Source organism: Polyodon spathula, chromosome 21 (assembly GCF_017654505.1).
Source record: "Polyodon spathula isolate WHYD16114869_AA chromosome 21, ASM1765450v1, whole genome shotgun sequence".
NCBI classification, from domain to species: Eukaryota; Metazoa; Chordata; class Actinopteri; order Acipenseriformes; family Polyodontidae; genus Polyodon; species Polyodon spathula.
In genome coordinates, this window is record NC_054554.1 from 13,017,301 (window position 1) to 13,036,987 (window position 19,687).

Here is a 19,687-nt window from a genome sequence, read left to right on the forward strand (position 1 = left end):
GGATGACTCATTTGGATTGCCTGGGGTTGCCTGCTGCTCCACATCGCTTGGGACTGTTGGTGTCTCCTTTTTGTTTTCTAGGGTTGCCGAAGGTCCGCTGCCGCCGTCGCCTCCCGAGGGTCCGCTGCCTCCGTCGCCACCTCCGCCACCAGAGGGAGCTGGGCCGCCGTCGCCGCCTCCGCCACCAGAGGGAGCCGGACCGCCGTCGCCGTACTAACTTGGAGATCTGGGGCCCCCTCAACCAAAGAAGGCTTGGGGGCTCTGACATCAACCCCGCCCACCACCACCCACCAAAACAGCCCACCTAAGGACATAATTGGACTCTTGGGGGGGTGGGGGGAAGGGGGGAGTTGGTCGATTGCGGCCGGTGTACGTTGTACATGGGGGGAGGTGTGTGGCAGAGCAAAGCTCTGCCGTTTATAAATTGGCAGGGATGGAGTTAATTTCCCCTACCCGCCTGGGTTTATTATGTTCAGGTGGCTGGGTTGATTAGTTGATTAAATGATTAACTTAATTAACGATCAATCAGCGCCCAGCCACCTGACATAAAAGGAGGCCACTACTTCTCATTTGGGAGGAGGGAGCTGAGGAAGCAGGTTGGTGTTTGTGGTTGTTGGTTTTGGTTTGGTGAACTTTTGAATCCAGTGAAGGCAGTGCCCAGCCTGGAAATCTGTATTTTTGTAAGTTTTGCTTTATTTGTGTTTAAATATCTTTTTTTTTTTTGCCATTGTGCCCTTTTATTTTGTGTTTTTGTAATAAAAGTAGTATTTTTTTTGAACTGCAGTCTGTCTCTGGGCCTCTATCCACTCGCCAGCCTGCCACAGACACTTAATGAGCTTCTTGCGAACAACTTTGCATTATTATGATTATTGTTATTATTATTATGATGATGTTATATTTGTAATATATATGTTGCAGCATTGATGTTATGATTTCAGAATTTTAGATAACTTGTTCTGGGAATCAGTGCTGTTTTTTTTAATACATTTTGTTGACAAATGTGTTCCTACTAGTAAGCTGAAACATTTAAATGATTTATTTACATATTCTAAGAAATAATATTGTATAAGACGTATTAGTAATAAAGGGATGCTTTACTAAATAAATGTGTGTAGCTGCTGCTGCCGCCTAATCAACGTGCCTATGCGCGTTAATAGAATGACTAATTGAGATGATTAAAGGAATCAGGTGATTATTAATCAATAAGTGGAAGACTACATGACCACCTTGCAGTGGGAGAAATGAAGTACAGCCTAAGAAAGCAGGTCGTGTAAAATGCAGTGCCCTAAAGATAAGGCAAAGTGGACTTTCTAGTATATCTTAGAATCCTTCAAGGGTTGTTAAACCTTTAAAAGACTCGCAAACATTACAGAAGTTTTGTATGATATATTCAAAGGAATTTAAAGGCAGAAACATTTCCTAGGTTATAAATTGTGCCGTACACCAAATGTGTTAAATGTTGTATCTATATCCTGTTTCTTAATGGTGTTGAACCATAGTGTGAAACAGCTGGTACTGAAGTAGTTTTGCATGAGGAAAGGTTACACTGAAGCTAAGCTACTGAAGCTGTAGCATGATTATGCCATTTCCGTTTCTTTGAGGGGAAAACTTCAAAACCCACTCGTATACAGTTTGTAGTTTTGAAAAACTCATTTTTTTACCAACTGTAATACACTTTGAGCGATGTGCTTTAAATGACACACGTTTTGCTCCAGGCACTGCCAGAACGTCTTGCAGTGTAATTGATCAACATAATTCCCAGCAGGTGTTGTACCCACATAATGCTGTAGAAAGAGTGCATTCAGAGAACATGTTGCATATTTAGCAGAATTAGTGCAACTCAATTAGTAATTACATGGTTGCACCACTGCAAAAATACACTGTTTTACTTTCATTCGCTGCTGTACATTGCATGGATGTAGTTTTACAAAGTAACTGCAATAGTATACTTCAGCACTACACAGTTACTAAATCTTTTACATTATACAGTAGCTGTCTTTTACATTGATCTAAATGGCAGCGGATTGAAATACTGCAGTCTTTTAAATCATAAAATACACATGGAAATAAACTAAATATATGGTTGATTTATCACTGAGCCCTCACTCAAGTAACTGGTTTCATCTCTTTGTCACTCACTTCCTGTGTTACAGATTATGGGACCCCAGCTCTGCTCTGCAGAACCATGTAATGCAGTTGTAAGGTGCAGGCGAGGTCATATTACCTGTAACAGTGAAAGTGAATGTACCGCTGGGTTTATTCTTTCTCCTCTAGCTGCAGAGCTCTACTGCAGAGGGGTTACAGGTCTGTAATGGGTGAAATGACCCTTTTCTTCTACTCTTTAATCTAAAAGCCAGTAGAGCAGAAGAACTCTTCTGGAAGAGGTAGAGGATAATGGAGTGACAAGGCTGGCTCTACCGCTCTTCCAGAAGAGGCAAAGGAGTGCACCTTTTATAACAAAGATGGTGTGCAAGGCAAATGTGGCTTTACTTGATTCAAGGTGAAAATAGATTGGGAAACACAAAGATCAACAGCCAAACTATGTGGCACTAGATTGTTTTTAACGCTTTCATTATTACCCTTTTAGGAATGGAATGCAGTCATGACTAAAACATTATGCCAGTTAAAGGATTCCTGATTCAGTGGATTTTTTTATATTTCCCACCATTAAATTGATCTAAACAGAATGTGGAGTGAAATACTGCTGCCTTTTAAATCATAAAATATCAACTTTTTTTTACATAATAAAAACAATAACATAGTAAATTCATGATAGGAACATAATAATAAAAAATAACCCATTTATCCTTAAAGGGGATAACTATACATAGAGCTATGGTCAAATGTTTGGCATCACCCATGGAGTTAACTGATTTTGCTTAATAAATTAGAATGAAACCTGCTGAATAATGTTATGTTAACATATTGAATTACATACCTCTTTGTATTTTTCCATATACTAATGAAAAAACTGACAAAAATGGAAAAATGCAACATTTCTAAGTTTAACTGGAAATCCTGTGCTTCTGTCATGGCTTCTGGTGGACTTTTGCTTTATCATTTTGTAGTTTCTTTGATTACATGATGTTAAATAAAATATCTAAATTATGTTCATAATGGTTTTTTTTTTTTTTTTTTTTTTTTTTTAATTATGTCTCAATCCTAAAAATTTCTAGGTGATGCTAACCTTTTGACCAGAGCTGCAGGTACAAAACTGTCAAATAGGCATGGACTTTCCCAACTGTATGCTAAACTATTATACCCAGAGGACATGCAGTAAGTTAGTTTGCAGCACTACTGGTTTATTAATTTTGTTCACGATTGGCAGGGTGATGCAGTTCCGGATGGAGAGGCAAGCAGAACATCTGCTTCTTCATTAGTTAAAGATGTTGAATTGTTCTGTTTCTGATACACAAAGCTGGGTTGGGGACATCTCCATTGACTGGAATTTAATAGCACTCACAAATTTGTATCTACAGTGACATAGTGGTAGTATAGTGCATCAGCTGAGGATCCAGTAACATGGTGCATAGGTCAGGCATAACTTTTTAACATATAGAACGTACAAGACAAGTGTAAGAGCGAATATTTTGTATATTTTTTTAATCAGTTACAGTATATTTGAGAGGTGGCCTCTCTATGCCTTTGAATTACAGACTTCTGTGTTGGACGCAAAACTGCATTATCTCTATCACGTAATAATGTGTGCTTTTCAAATACATCCTTTTCAATCCAATGCATCGGCAATCAGTGCCTTTACACTGGCATTAAATAAGAAGCTTGGGTTAGTGTGGTGGTTAATCTATAATGGTATCTGCTGGTACCCATTGAAGATAATCTAATTGTTACTATGGTGTGTGGTGACTCAGAAAACAATGTGCAATACATATTGTTCAATGATGCCACTGAACTTTCTCTGCCCACATCTGAATGGCTGTTCCCAACATGTTTGTGTGCATGTTTGTGGTGTCGGATAGATGCCTTTTAAAAAGCATATTGATGGAAATCAAAGCCTTGCTTATTTCCATTGCTCTGCAACTAGGAAATCCAAGAAGCGTCACACACTTGACTGCTGTTCAGTTAAATGTTTCAAAAATTGTAACTGACCGATATAAAAGGCAGTTCCCTTTTATGACCAATTATAACTTTGTTTATGCGGCCCAAAAAGATTTTACAGAATTTCTCAATATTTTTGTAAAGAAATATTAAATTAAAGGCCTGGTTTGCAAAGAGTGTAACACATTCCCTTAGAAGGAAATTGAAACTGTACAGTTTAGTATTACGGGAAAGGAAAGAAAGTGTAAAAACATTGTAAAATGTTTATGTGGTTTATGCAACCATGCACTGTATGTGAATGACCTAATACATCTAATCACCATCTCTATGAACAGCATATTTAGAACATTTTAACCAGTACCAGTTTGATTAGAAGATTCACTTCTGTAGTGAAAGAATTAAGCTGACAAATGGTTTTTGATTCAAAAACACTTTATATACAAGAAAGGTATACTTCCAATACAACCATATAAGCACAAGATTTAAACTGATGTCGGACGAGGCCTCAGTACAGCTCAATGCATACGTTTGTATTAGAAAGAAAAGATATCCATGGAGTGAATTCGAAAGAGATGAAAAGAAACTTTACAATGTTTAGCATTTATACCTTTGTAAACAAGTGTTAACTTCACTCCAACTTGTTTTACTCTGTCCAATGATAGTGGTTTCCACTCTATCATTGCACACTCCCTCAATGGTGGTAAAAGGGGGGGGGGAGGGGGGGGGGGGGTTGTACCTAGCAGGATGCATTCTTGTCTTTGAGTTCCCCTCCCCCATCTCACACTATCTCTGCTAATTTCCTGCCTTTTGGTGTTTAGCTCAGACGACCATCTGTGACTTTGAGTTGTGTTAGGCTGTGCAAAATGGCACGTAACTGGTTTTGCCAATAGTAAACGAAAGCACTCGAAACTTTACACAAAAATGTATTGAAACTTAATATAAAAGCATATTAAAAAAACTGAATTAGTAAACACATTCAAACTACTATAAAAACACAATTTAAACATAGTGATCAAAAACAACTATAAAAGACACACATACACATAATGTAAAACTTATAATCAATAACATAATTAATATCTCATGTGGAAAAGTCATCACTACACTTCACTAGAGACCAATATACAAGGTGCTAATGAAAGCATTATACAGAATATCTCAGATAAATCTGCGTCCGTTAGACAAAACAAGTTGTCAAGGTCTACTAGACTACACTGTTTTACTGTGGCAGACATTATACATGGTATATTTTAATAATACTAATAAAAGTATATTATTTATCATACCAGTATTAAAAATTCCTTTAGTTTGCATGTCCTAGTTTCTAGTTTTCTGTTACGCCTGCACTTGTACCCCGTTTCCACTAGCCATACTTAGGTGCATCTCATGGCTGCCTGCAAATCCACTGCATTTTCTCAGGTACAGCTAACCTTGGAAGTATTTGTGCTACATCTGCGGTCCAACAGCATTCTGTGACACACAGCATACTGGGATTATGTGGCTTTTCAGAAACAACAGATAGTTTGTGAACATTAAGGTTGAAAGAATCCCAAGTTAAGCAAACATTGTCTTTTCTTAGCTCATGCTCGCCTTTGCTGCAGTGAAATCCAAAAATACACATGCTATGTAACGACGCTTCTGCTTGAACCAGTTGAGACTCATCAAGTATGAGAAACGAAACTGTACCATCGCAAACCGGTTTGGGACACACTAAGGTGCACCTAAGCATGGAAATGACCTGGACTCAGACAGACCAGCTGAGGTGCACCTAAGCATGGCTCGTGGAAACGAGGCATTGGTCATTTTACCTCAGAAATAACATCTCTTTCTTGTCAGTTATTAGGGGAAGCAACTGCAGGTATTCAGTGGGAGGCGAATATTTGCTGATTTAGAAATTACCTGGGAACAGATAACATTGTAAAAAAAGGCATGTTTGTGTGACAGAGAAACATTGAATCATGGATATAAATCTACCTCTTGATCTGTGAGGGCACGATGTAAAGGGAACAGAGTTCCCTGGACTGGATGGTCAGACAATTCATTCCAAGGGTTAGGTGGAAGTCGACCATCTGGAAAGTAGGCGGATCTACGGTACATCAAGTCATCGCCCCAGAAGGGAAGCGGATTGGAGGAGAAACAGTTGCACTCGCTAACCATGGGGGCGTGACTGACAGTGCAAAAGGAGACGTGGCTATTCCTTTTGTTATGTTTGAGAGCGAACCTAGTTTAACCTAATGTGTATTGTGGGTCGCACGTTACTAAAGAATAATCAGAGTTTATCCCTTAGCTGCAATAAACATAGGCATACACATGTCTGCAATTTCCCTTAGAATTACTGTTAATCTTATTTCGTACTGCATGATACACATGACAAACAAAATATACAAAACTATTAAAAACTAAGCATTACCATATACACACACATTGCACAATAACACAAAGCAAATTAAATATCTACTTGCTGAAGCGGTTTTTATGAATTGTTCAGTTGTAGCAGCAGCAATGTAGCAAAAGTCAAGAGGGCAATGACATTACTTCCCTAGCAACAAGCCTTCTGTGTTAACTTGGGAATGGGCTATTTGAATGCAGCGGGTTTGTGCATTTAAGAAAGGAGAGGAAGACTCATGAAATTAGTTGGAGACAAGCTGATGAGAAGCAATTACCCTCCGCAGTACGAATTAAAATGCTGTGCTGCTTTTTATGCAAAAATTTTAGAAAAGCAAGTCACCAAAGTTTAAAAAAATATTTCCAATATATTCATAAGTGAAATGGAATTAATACACTGTGCTGATGTCTGATGATAAACGGACCTCTGGTTTTGTGTCCCTGGGCTAACATGATCCAGAGCTGTCGCTTAAGGCCAGCACCAAACCCGGACAACACTGCACAACTGTTCACGATTAAATTGTATTTACCACTCCCACTTATGCACTCACTCAGGACTTGTGGTCGTGTGTGTGTGTGTGTGTCTTGTTTGTGTTTAGAACTGTGTTTATTGTTTCGGGACTGAACCCTATGGATATAGCTGAGCAATATACATTGTTGTGTATTGCCAGTTCTCATTATTATTTAGTCAAGTGACTTTGGATTACAATTAAAACCATCATTTCATCAGTAACTTTGCTTGTCATTCTCTTGAACACTGCATCACATCTACACCTGTACACTGCAAACTACATTGCCACAGTTTGCTATAACACTGCACTGAGACCAACAAAGCGACTGGATTGGAACAGCACAAGTGAGATAGATGCAATTGTTTCATGAGCTAGAACCCAATACTCTAAAACTTCTAAACCTGCTTGCAGACTTTGTTCCATGCATAGTATGCTTAGAAGATTTCACAGAATATAACTTTTTCACACAGACCTCCCCCATAGATTATTTCTGTGATGTATTACTGTAATATTTGTTTTGAAAAGGCTAGAGCCAGAAAACTTGGAGAGAATGCCATTTTAGACTGGATGCATTTCAAATTCTTTTCAAAGTGAATTCTCAGTGGACCCTTTATTAGAATTGCTGGTGGATGACATAATGAAAGAATTCAAATTCAAGTAAAAAGAATTTAAAACGACTAGGCTCTTGCTGATACAAACTCTCCAAACTGACCGAAAATCAGAAGCTAATCATCATAAGAAGCAAATACATTCTAATCCCATTATTCAATGCTAAGTGTAACATTTACAATATCAGTCATAGAAACTTAAAACAAAGACAAGGCGTTTTTTAATATGGTACTGTACAATCGTTCCTATGAAGAAATCACAGATCTTGACATGTCCCAAATGGTTTGGATTAGACTGCCATACATTTTAGACTACATTTTGTTTCATACTGTTTTAGAAGATGGTGGTCTTAATTCACAAGCATATTTTCTCCCTGATGGGTAATGCGCTCGCTGAGCAGCGACAAGGTCGTCAGTTTCTTATTACTAATGCCAGAACTTGTTGGCCATTCAAGTTGCCAGATGATACACAAGATATATAGGAGACCCTTGTTTTAACCTGCTTGGTGCAGGTTTACAAGTAGACAGTCATGGTGGACATGGCTTTGGCTTTCTGGATACTTTTCATAGAATTCCTTTGCTGCCCTGCAGACACTTAGGGCCCTATTCATAAAAAGTACTTACCGACTGCCATAATAAAATGAATTTAGTTTAAAACTAACAAAAGTCTGCCAGATCTGAGCAAACGGGCGACTGTCGCAAAGCACTTTATGAATGGGTGTACAGTCATTCAAGAACGACAGTCCGCCTTTTTTTGATGACATCATCAGCATTATTAATGTTCCCTTGGTGGCTTCGGTAGCTGTTGCAAAAAGAAAAACGGAATCCACCGACAGTAGCCTCTACCGAAACCCGAGTCTGCAGCTACCAGTCACGGGCAGTCACCTCTCGCACTAAAGCAGATAGTGCCGTACAAAAGAATCGGCTCCTTTGCAAGGAGCATATATCGGGCTTATGTCTTTGTATGTGATTACGTCACCTACCAGCCCTGCTGCTGCCTTCCCCCGTGCACACTACACTCTACCCTGCCAGCCTCAAGTCCGCCCCGGACTTGCTCACCAGGCTACAGTCCGACGAGTGCATGCCAGGGTACTTGCGTTCACTTCTGACACCAATGTAGCGAATTAGGTTAATGCAGGCCTCACACAGGGCGAGCCAGGCAATCCACACACAGGCGGAGGATGGCCGCGAACCCGGGACCTCTAGCACTAAAGCATAGCACTGATACCGTTGTACAAAAGAGCCGGCTCCTTTGCAAGGAGCGTATATCGGGCTTATGTCTTTGTATGTGATTACGTCTACCAGCCCTGCTGCTGCATTCCCCCATTCATGCTACAATACATTTAAATAATTTTGAAAACTTTAAATGTTAATCTTGCAAATTCTCAATTAATAATAATAATAATAATAATAATAATAATAATAATAATAATAATAATAATAATAATTGTTATTATTATATTATTATTATTATTATTATTATTATTATTAATAAATAGGGGTCTACTTAATTCACGGTAAATTTACATATTTTTCACAGGTAGGTTGCGGAATAAAATTAGGATTTCGCAGACCTGTTTAAACATTAAATAAACCGAAGTAGACAATATTTCAGAACACTATAAAGCCTAAAAACAGTGGTGTTTGCTTCCTTACTAAAACAGAGTGCTGTCATTTGTTAAAATAAAATATGCAAAACAATTACCGCCATCTGCATGTACAGTTTCTTTGGGAAATATCTTGACACGATCAATCACCGAAATATACTTTACTTGTTTTGCTTTGTCGTCCATTTCTACTATTTTACCTCCAATGCAGCACTAACTTTGTCCCACCCCTTACAACAGTAAAGGTCACAGAAAAGCAGTACATACTCACTGATAGGCTGATTAAAACTTTATTGGCATTTGAATAGTAAACAAGAACGTTAACCGCTTTGGAGAAGTTTTTTTTGTAAATGTTTGTTTTTTGCTTAAGTGCAATGCACACAGGATGGTGAAGGAATAAAAAAGGGCTATCTACAGAAGGAAGATACATAGTTTGCGTTGCTTGCATTGTGTAGTAGTTAATTTAAACCAGGTTTCTTTTTTTTTTCATCTCCTTACTTGTTCGGTATGCATTTGCTCCTAAGAGGCGAAATCCGCTAAATCATGATTTAGGTAGACCCCTATTAATAAACATTCTTAAAGCAGATAATCAATCAGGGGCGAGTTTATCTTTATGAATTACTGAAAGTTTCAAATTAATCATTTTGTGTTGCCCAAAAATAATAAGAGTCCCTTTCGAACACTAATTGAGCCTCGCACTGAGGCTCGATCATTGTTTTTTGCAATACCAAGGAAGCCCAAATTTCCCACCGACTGCATTAGCAGAACTGGTATATTCTAACATGACAATAAACAGGTTCACACAGGCAGTATTCCTCCAAACTGTTTATTGTGAACACAGGTAAAAGAAATAAAAAGAAAAGGACCGCTGTCAGCCGCGGATCACGGCAAAAAATAAAAAAAAATAAAAAAATAACTGTCTATTCTCAGTCTCTCACTTGCTCTCTGCTTCACAGCGCTGTTTCGAAATGATTACGCCAGTTAATATATTCTTGTGTGAGTATATATTTATATTAAACATTTTCCTTCATCTATAGCTACAGGTTGTTTTTTTTTTCCCAAAATAGGCAGTTTTAATCACGAGTAGGTCAAACTGTATAACAGAGCAAGTGTAGTAATAAAATATGCCTTTAAAAAAATAGTCTGCCGAGGCTGTTGTTAGTTTAGACTTAACTGTAGAAGGCGTTCAGTAACGCCTAGTTAGACAGTAGTTTGGCGTCGTTCACTCTTATGAATAGCAGTGTGACGCTGAGGACCAATTCAAACTTTATATCAATGAGGTAATCGTTAAGCTTTAACTCAATTCGTTTAAAACATGCCTTCACAGATGAACATTGTTGAGGCTTAGCGACGCATCTCAATTATCTCTCATGATTAGGAATTGCCGTTAAATAGACAGCTGTGGACGAAATCCGAGCCCTTAGTCCTTGACATGAACACTGACTCCACAGCAATGAATTTGTTCGTGTCTGCCAACCTGAAACGAAATGAAAAACTGCGTTGTTTATTTTTTTAAAATTTTTATTTAGTAGTCGGCAATTATTTTTTATTGTTTTCTCCCTATTTAGAATATCCATTTATTATTTTTAAGGCCCACCGCTACCATCCCTGTGCTGATTCGGGAGCGGCGAAGATGAACACACGCAGTCCTCCGAAGTGTGTGCTGTCAGCCAACCACTCCTTTTCACACATCTGTGGTCAGCAATGGAATAGCCTGGACTTGAACCGGCGATGTCCAGGCTATAGGGCGTATCCTGCACTTCATGCAGAGTGCCTTTACCGGATGTGTTACTCGGGAGCCCTCAAGACTGCATTGTTTATCAATAACCGTATACTGTACACTATATACAATCTACATGTTCAGTATTATATATGACCTGTAGTATGTGAATACGTCTGATCTTAAAATGTCATACTTTGTACAACAGCTGTGAAAGATAAAGATATTCTTTAAACAAAATATTGGCTGTCACTTTCTGTATTGCCAAAAAAAAAAGGAAAAAGTTATTAAAAATGAATGGCTAACCTTTTTTTAGAAGGTTTAAGTTGTCTACGGCGATTACTGTGGATCCATTACATCTGTTTAAAATACACACTTCGCAATGTCTGTTCACTTTTATTTTAAGAAGGCTTTGCTGTCTGTTTAAAGTAAATGGGAGTGTGCTATGTTTTTTTTTTTTTTTTTTTGTATTAAATTGTGAAGCCCTTGTAATGACCTGATGATATTCAGATGATCACTGATATTACCAAGGGCTCTGAATGGAGTCTGCTGGCTGAAAGACACATTGTCTCTTGTCAGGTGCTGCACATGTCCAAATAAAGGGTCTTCACCAGAACTGAGTTCCACCAAAGAAGCATTGAACTTAAATTTGGAACAGGTTGTATTTTTATTTCAAATGTGACCCAGCTGTGGAATGTGTGGTAACCCACTAGACTGCACAGATGTCACTCCCCCAAGAAAATACTTTTAATTTTTACCTTAATGTGATTTATACTGTAGATAACAAAGTAATTCCATAGATGTTTCACGCCATCCACATCACCACTATGTCTCAAATGTCATGTTTTAAGACACATGTAAGAGGTTTGATTTCTTTTCACAAATAATTAATCTTCAGGCAAAGTTAATCAAAAAAAGTTTATTCAGGAATCAAAATGCTAGCAGGAACAAAGCAAATCAAAGAACACATGCAGCATACGGTAGGCCTCAGAAGGTGTAATGTGTGAGCTGGCATCAGTGTAGATGTTGGTTTCTGAGCCGGCATGGCATAGCGATGTTAGTTTCTGATCCGGCATGGCACAGAGATGTTAGTTTCTGAGTCCACATTTGTGTTTCTTCTTCACTTTACCAATGTCAGCAGAAACCCAGATAACAAGAAGTTACATTTAAGAACAATGCTATGTGTTTTGCTCAATTCTCACAGGCAGCAAAGTGCTATACCCACGATTCAGAGCTTACATTAAACACAGGAAAATCATACAATGTTTACAGACAGTTTCAATGATTTATTTACAATTTAAATGGGAAGCATAAGTAACATGTTGTATAATGAAAAGGAACAAAGGCTGATGAAACAATAAGAGCTTGTGCAATTTAACTGGAACCATGTGTACACTGCCCCACACAAGGTGCGTGTTTATCAGAAAAAGCCTACGTGTTTCAATTGTGTAGTGTATTATTATGCGTTCTGTGACACTAACTTAAAGTTATATATAGCATGTCACTGTTAACAAAAGTAAATGGTTTTAGAACCAGTTTCAATTAGTTTGATTATTGTTTGTATATAGGCTCAAAACAGCTTATTTAGCAGAAACCATCTATTCGAAAACAAGTGTTATCTGTCTCGAGGTCACAGCTGCACTCTGACATATGAAAAGCCAGTCACTCCATCCAAGGTCAGGGCAATACATAGGCACAAATCCTAACACATATATAGTGAATGGAAGTGCAAGACGAGTAAGCTTTATGATCTTGTTAGCTACAACTTTTTAAAATAATAATAAAAAATTAAAGAATACAAGGAGCTGGACTAATCTGTAATATACAGTGTATATCTAATGTTCTTACAAGATATTATGGGGAAATCATTTCAGCATTACAGTATGTCTGAAGATATAGAGCAAGTGAAGCTGTCACTCACACTTGTCAAAGGTTGTATGGAAGCTGTGATAAACCCTATAGCCTGGAGGTCTCCGGTTTGAGTCCAGGCTATTCCACTGCTGACTGTGGACGGGAGTTCCCAGGGGGTGGTGCACAATTGGCCAAACACTCACCGCGCACCAGCGACCCCTGCAGACTGGCCAGGCATCTGCGGGCTTGCCTGTAAGCTGCCCAGAGCTGTGTTGTCCTCTGTCGATGCTGTAGCTCTGGGTTGGCTGCATGGTGGGTCTGCAGAGTGAAAAAAAGCGGTCGGCTGACGGCACACGCTTCGGAGGATGGCGTGTGTTCGTCTTCACCGCTCCTGAGTCAGTGCAGGGATGAAAAAAAAAAAAAAAAAGCAACCTCTCTACTCTCTGTGTAAAGTGCCTCCCACTCTCTGTCCTAAGTCTTTCTCCACTGGGTACTGTGGTTCAGATTTCTCTGTTGTGCTTAAAGTATTGGCTAGGCTCAACTTGGTCAACTCATTTTAAGATTTTAAAGACTTCAATGAAGCCCCCTGATTTTCTTCTTTGTTTTGTCTAAATAAATGAAGTTCCCTCAACCTATATTCAACCTATATGCTCTTCATTTGACTCTCCATGCCCTTTTTTAAATATCAGGACCAGAATTAAATACAGGGGATATACTGAAGTGTCATGGCTGTCGCAAAAAAAACAAACAAAAAAAACAGCTGAAGTAATTTCGTTTCCCTTTTATTCACATTGTACACAAATATGTACAATGCAGCAGCATGATTTATTTTGTGCTACCGACAGCCTACAAGCTAAAGTAAAAAGAAAGTGCACTAGGTATTCATTTCATTTTACTACTGTATTATATACTGTATCGGCCTACTGTACAGATTTATATTTTTATATTTTATGTTCTATAAATGTATGTGTGTGCGATTTTATTGTATTGTTTTTAAACCCGACGCCTCCTTATGTCAGACAAACATGTCCGGTTTAGCGAGAGGCTGCTGTATGATTACACTATGTAACACAATTTTTGTTCCTGGGTAGTAAGTGTTATTTCCTAATTACTTATGCCTCAAAAGTATAGAAAATGGCTATTATTCCCCACAAACTTTGCTTTTGTGACCAGGACAGTGATATTTTGAAATTTACCTATTTCCAATGAAAAACGGGCGAATTTGTGTCTTTTCGTTCACATAAAGTCAGAAAAAAACAACATATGAATCCAAATTAACATGTATTTATGCTAAAGTAATACAAAAATGACTACAAAAGATTTAGAAGTGAGTAGTTTTTCGAGATTTACGATTATACTGTAAATCACTTTCACGAATCAGCCCCCAAATGTAGTCTCCCATCATGTTCTCGTTATACTGTCCTTGGTAGCGACGTTCAAAGTCCAGTATATCCTGGTGGAAGCGCATTCGCCTTGCTCTATAACAGTATTAAAATAGGTAAAATGAAGACAGAGCAGAACGCATTGTACAGATGATGTTTACATTTACAAAAACAATGTCATTTTTATTCTTGCGCTCTTGCATGTATAGACGTTATCCTTCGGGCACCCTCTGCTGCAGCAAACCACAACTCAACTCACACTATTTATTTGAACAATGTCAAACGACTCATCTTGCTAAGAAGACGCAACAAATATTTCAATGTGTAGTCTCTTTTCATTAACATATTTTCTCTTAGTACATATGACAAAATGTATAATTTGAGAATTGTCGCAACAAAAATGCAAATTGTGGTATATTTGCGCTGCGACTGGCCCATCTTAGTACATCTACCCCTCAGTGCAACTTCATCATAACCTCCTTTGATTTATACTCTACACTTCTGACTATATAAGCAGGAATTCCAATGTATTTCTGTTGGTGGGCCAGTTCTAGTTCTATACCGTCCATTTGTTATTTGAAGCCTACATTTTTGTGACCGACGTGTAACACTTTACGTGTGTTAACGACATTAGATTTCATTTGCCACACCAAAATGGGTGTCAATACTTCTGAACAACACTGTTTTTACTAAATGTATAGATGTGTAATTGCAAACACAACTATGCATCACTATTGGAATTTACAACAATTAATGTTAATGAAGTATGCAATTAGCTGGTAAGAATCCATTCAGTCAGCTGTATGATTGATTTAAGTATTTGAAACCGCAGGATGTCAATACTTATGGGTACGGAGTCAGTATTAAATCATGCTTTGGAAAGTAAAGCCCTAATGTAACACATCTGTGCATTTGATCTTTGAGCACAGTAGACACAGCATTCCTGGAACTGGCTCAACTCTGACAGTGCCTTTATGTGCAATTGTATAAACATCAGGCTTATTACACAGGCCAGGAACCAGCTCCATTACAGTGGTCGAAAAGAAAATGAGAGGCCAGTTGGAACAAAAGAGAACATGACATCCATGATATTATTGTTTTTGGGATCTCTTTCCCATACCTACCCTGTTGATTTATGCTGTGCTTAATCGTCAGCTGGTTTTAGTATGTTATTATAATTTTTTTCACCTGTCTCGCATGTGCAGAATATATTAATGTGTGATTTATAAAACAAGGTAAAGAGATGGTGTGCTCTTTCTTCATGTTAAATCAGTGTTCTATAAAAAGCTGTGTTTTACTACTGCAAAAAGATCAACTTCTTGTTGCCTGAATGGAACTGTTCATCTCTTTTGATGGAATAGACAAAGCTTTGTATGCATGAAGACTGTTAAAAAAAACTAAAAAAAAAACCACAATTCTTTGACAGTTTAGTGACTATCAAACTTTTAAAGCATTTATCTCAAACGTTTTAGGCTTTATGCGTCATGATACTGACAGTACAAAGCCACACTGCAAGTTCTGAATCTATTAGTTTATAATCAAAGTTTATACTCTAACACCGCTGATAATTTGGAAATGTAAATCCCATTTGAAGAGTACGAACCATCTGGTGAAGAAGTGTTAAAGGTTATTTTTTATTGCAGGCAGTACTTAGCTGTGCACTAGATAGTGCTGAATGTCTCTAAAATGTAACTCATCCAGTCTGGGTTGCAAATGTTATGTCAGCAGCAGGCAACTGGAATAGCAGAGCAGCCCCGGAAATATTTAAGTAATTGCAATGGGAACCCGTCAGCATAACTGCAAACATAAAAAGACAAGTAAAGACAGTAATACAAAAAAATGTAGTTTGCAGGTACATAATGCAACAACAAATTAATTTTTACTCTGTCAATACATACTGTAAGGGCAGTCTTTTGCAAAAGCAGTGTCCTATATGCATAAATGGAGGATCACGGCTGCAGGGATTCCACAAATCATTACACACATTAGGTAATGTCTTATATATTCTTGCAATACCTTCTTGTTCTTACATGGTTATAGACGCCTGTTTGTTAGGTCGTATCATCTGAACTTCCGTTATAATGACAACAAATTAGCCCAATGTGCTATTTTAAAAAGAAGGATCTCATTGCACATTAACATTGCATAAGCAATAGTCATCCAGTAATACAGCTGAGGAGTCGACGCTTGTACAGTAGGATGGATCACTCAGCCTTATACTTAGGGCAGCTTCTATTCTGTATCAATGGCAATTAAACTGATTTGTTGGCTCCATTGATTTGGAACACATGATGACCTTTTGCATTTTATTTTGAAAGACTTTTAAGTGTATACTTGGGGTGAGGCTCTTCAAATAAATAAATTTACACTCCACAACCCTAGCTGTCTGTCTGGCATACAAATAAATGATTCCCAATGTCAGTGTTCTTTCATGGTTGGTGACAGTGAGATATACTAGCTGTACACAGAGTCTGTTTTTTGATGCTTATTCCAGTGAGCAATATTCACAGTACTTTAAGGACCCTGCAGTCTGCGCTAAGTAAGAGGACTTGCTTTGTTCCCATGTGGAGAGTGTTGAATGGGGAAGGTGAACACTCCAGAGTCTTACATACTCAAAGAAGAGCACTTGAGCTGGCAATGGTAAAAACTGAGAAGGGTTTGGTTGTTGAAAGAGAGGAGCCAAAAGAGTTTAAGGAAAAGGGGTACTTAGAAAATCCAGTAGTACAGTTAAAAGAGGAGGCATCATTAGCCTGCAAGGTTTCTTGTTTTAGAGGTGTGGGTCATGGCTGACTAAATACCTGTAAATAATAAACTCTGAATTTGAGTACTGCAGTCCCTGTCTCCGTCTGTCTTCATTCACACGAACCATTGCAATACATTAACTTCCACTTTATGGAAAGATTATTTTATTAACTGTAAGCTATAAATATATTTATAAAACTTTAAAGGTCTAATAACTTAGGCTTTTGAAACACATTTCAACCCTAACCCTACCATAATATTGTCACAATTCCCATTTATTGTTGATGTCGATCATTTTGTTTTATAGATTTTATTTTCACTTGGACTTGGCTAAAGCCCGCCAGGCAAGAAGAGACTGATAAAGACTTCCCATGAAAATGTTTGCTTAATATTTTAGTTTTATTTCATTTACACACTGTGTTACACGTAGCAATAAAACAAAAAAAAGGCACAGGGGTATACCGCTGTAATAATTAAACGATAGAGCCCATTGATGCAACTGCGACTGGAGTTATGTGTCCCGAGCTATAGGCGAGGACGCTAACGAAAGTCGAGGTCATCTACCACACTGCACAGCACGCATCGAGAGGGCTCTCTCGCTATTAGAAAATGATTTATTTATTTATTTTCTCTTTAAAAAAAAAAAAAAAAAAAAAAAAAAAAAAAACACTTTATCTATATTTACCTTGAACTTCTGATATTTTTTGCCGGGTAACCTTCTGCTGAAGAAAATAGTCCCTAACATAATTAGAATAGAAAAACAACATACATGTAGAGAAAACATTTTTTTTTATTATTATTATGACATTGCCAGATAAATTAACTGTAGGACTGTTGAATAGTCTGTGTAGTTGTTGGAGGCGGGGCGTCATTCAAGCTGGAAGGGAGTGGATTGGCTGGTGCGGAAAGAACTGAAACAGGGTTGGCAGTTTGACTGGCTGGTTTGGAGGCAGGGTGTTGTTTGGATCCATCTGATGACAGAATTGTGGACCAATCATGTCTTTCCTGTTGATTTGCTGTCCAGTAGCTGCGAATTAAGCCTTCATTACGATGTCCTGTCACCCTTTTGGTGTCCAGTTTCCTTGTCTCTCTCTCTCTCTCTCTCTCTCTCTCTCTCTCTCTCTAGACAAGCGTCAGAAATTATCCATGTTTAAGTAGTTTTTTTATGTCATCAGATTAGTTGTAGATTAGAATGTTAAGGGAAAAAGCCGATACCACAGTATCATAACGTATCACAGTTAAGCACTTCAACGTTCCAGCGGGAATCTATGCAAAATTGAAGCCTGCCAGATCTGGAAGCCGATTGGCTGTTCGTACTCAGTCGTTTTCTAATAAAGCATAGGTAAAGCATTGGTACAATTACAATGATATGGTAAAACATGCTGTAAATCCTTAGCATGGTAAAAGCTTGTTAAACTGCAAAATTACTGTGTAGTCAAGAACAAAATAAAATGTTGTACGCCCCTTTCCAACACTGCTCTAGTCCAAGCCCAAGCTACTTCCTGACCCTTGGGAACAATATTATCCTGAGAGGTTTTTGATCTTAAGATTTCCATAATTTTAAATGCTCTTCTGAAGCATCATAAATGCGCTGGTACTTAAAGCAAAAATGGATCATAAGTCATCATACTTTTCAGAAGCTGTGCAAAGAATGGTTTTTAGGTGGAGTGAAATAACATCAGGGATATTAGATTTATTCACACATTAAAAAAATAAATAAATAAAACATTGTTTATCACATACCCTGCACTTTTATTAACAAGAGCACAGTACAGGCTTGTTAGTGTGTGGTTATCAGCTGCTGATTAGAAACTGCACATGCGTAAATGGGTGTTACAATAACACCAAGGCATAGCTGAAACAAAAACACTGGGGCCTATCAGTTTTATATCAGTTTTACACCATGCTCCTGGGAAATCATGTCAGTGCAAGAGCTGAAGTTTCCTTTCACAAATGCCCAGAAATGTTTATTTTTCTCATTATCACTGCTAATCTGGGACTGATGCACTGTCTGGGAAACTGTTGTTCTGGACAAGAGCAGTCACCAGTCTACAGGAAAAATACACTGGCTCCCTATTAAGTACGAAATGTAACCAATATCAAATTGGTGTTTACCTGTAAGGATCCCGACCCTGAACAGTATACCAAAGCTGCACACATGTGACCACGACACTGTCGTGCTCGCCCCCGAGAACATAAGAGGACTGCAGACACAAGCACTGGTGTAAGGAATTTTGCAATAGTTTTTGTATTAGAACTGATTATTCTTTTATAATATGTTATTTTCTGTTACAAATTGAACAAAGAAGCTGGAAGTGGTATGCTGGGTTTTTGAGTTCAGGAATGTAAGGAGAGAAGGGTCCTCTGCTCTGCTCTGCTTGGTTGTATGGGGGGGATGGGAGAATCTCAGAGATAACAGATGCAAAGGAATATGAGGGGCCTTGCTTACCTGCCTGTGTGGTATTGGTGAAGTAAAGGAATGTTTGTGAGGCTTGGAAACTTGCCATGAGTACACAGGTATTGGAAGGAGGGTCATAAATGACATCATTAAAAGGTTGTGTTTTGGAATCTACAAAACTGAAGTGACTGCACTGTCTGGTGCTTAGTTCTATCAATTTCACTATAGCCCAGAGTGATGCGACTCTGTTCAATACAATTGTTCTATTCTGAGCTATACCAATAAACTTATATTTGACACTACTAATATTGTTTATCAGTTTCATTATTTCTTACACTAGTAATCTTTGCCTTTCAGATCCTGACTGATAATACAGATAAGTACTGGTTACTTTTATCTGCATATATTTTGCAGCCAGCTCCAGGC

The 19,687-nt window shown here is 38.1% G+C and overlaps 1 long non-coding RNA gene across 1 annotated transcript in view; it reads left to right on the forward strand.

Moving 5' to 3' along the window:
• The window catches only part of LOC121296131, a 42,259-nt gene extending 30,941 nt beyond the window's left edge, over positions 1–11,318 (forward strand). The window contains exon 3 of the long non-coding RNA XR_005947020.1: positions 10,760–11,318. This is a non-coding gene — a long non-coding RNA (uncharacterized LOC121296131). The remainder of the gene's footprint in view (positions 1–10,759) is intronic.
• The last annotated feature ends 8,369 nt before the right edge of the window (positions 11,319–19,687 follow it).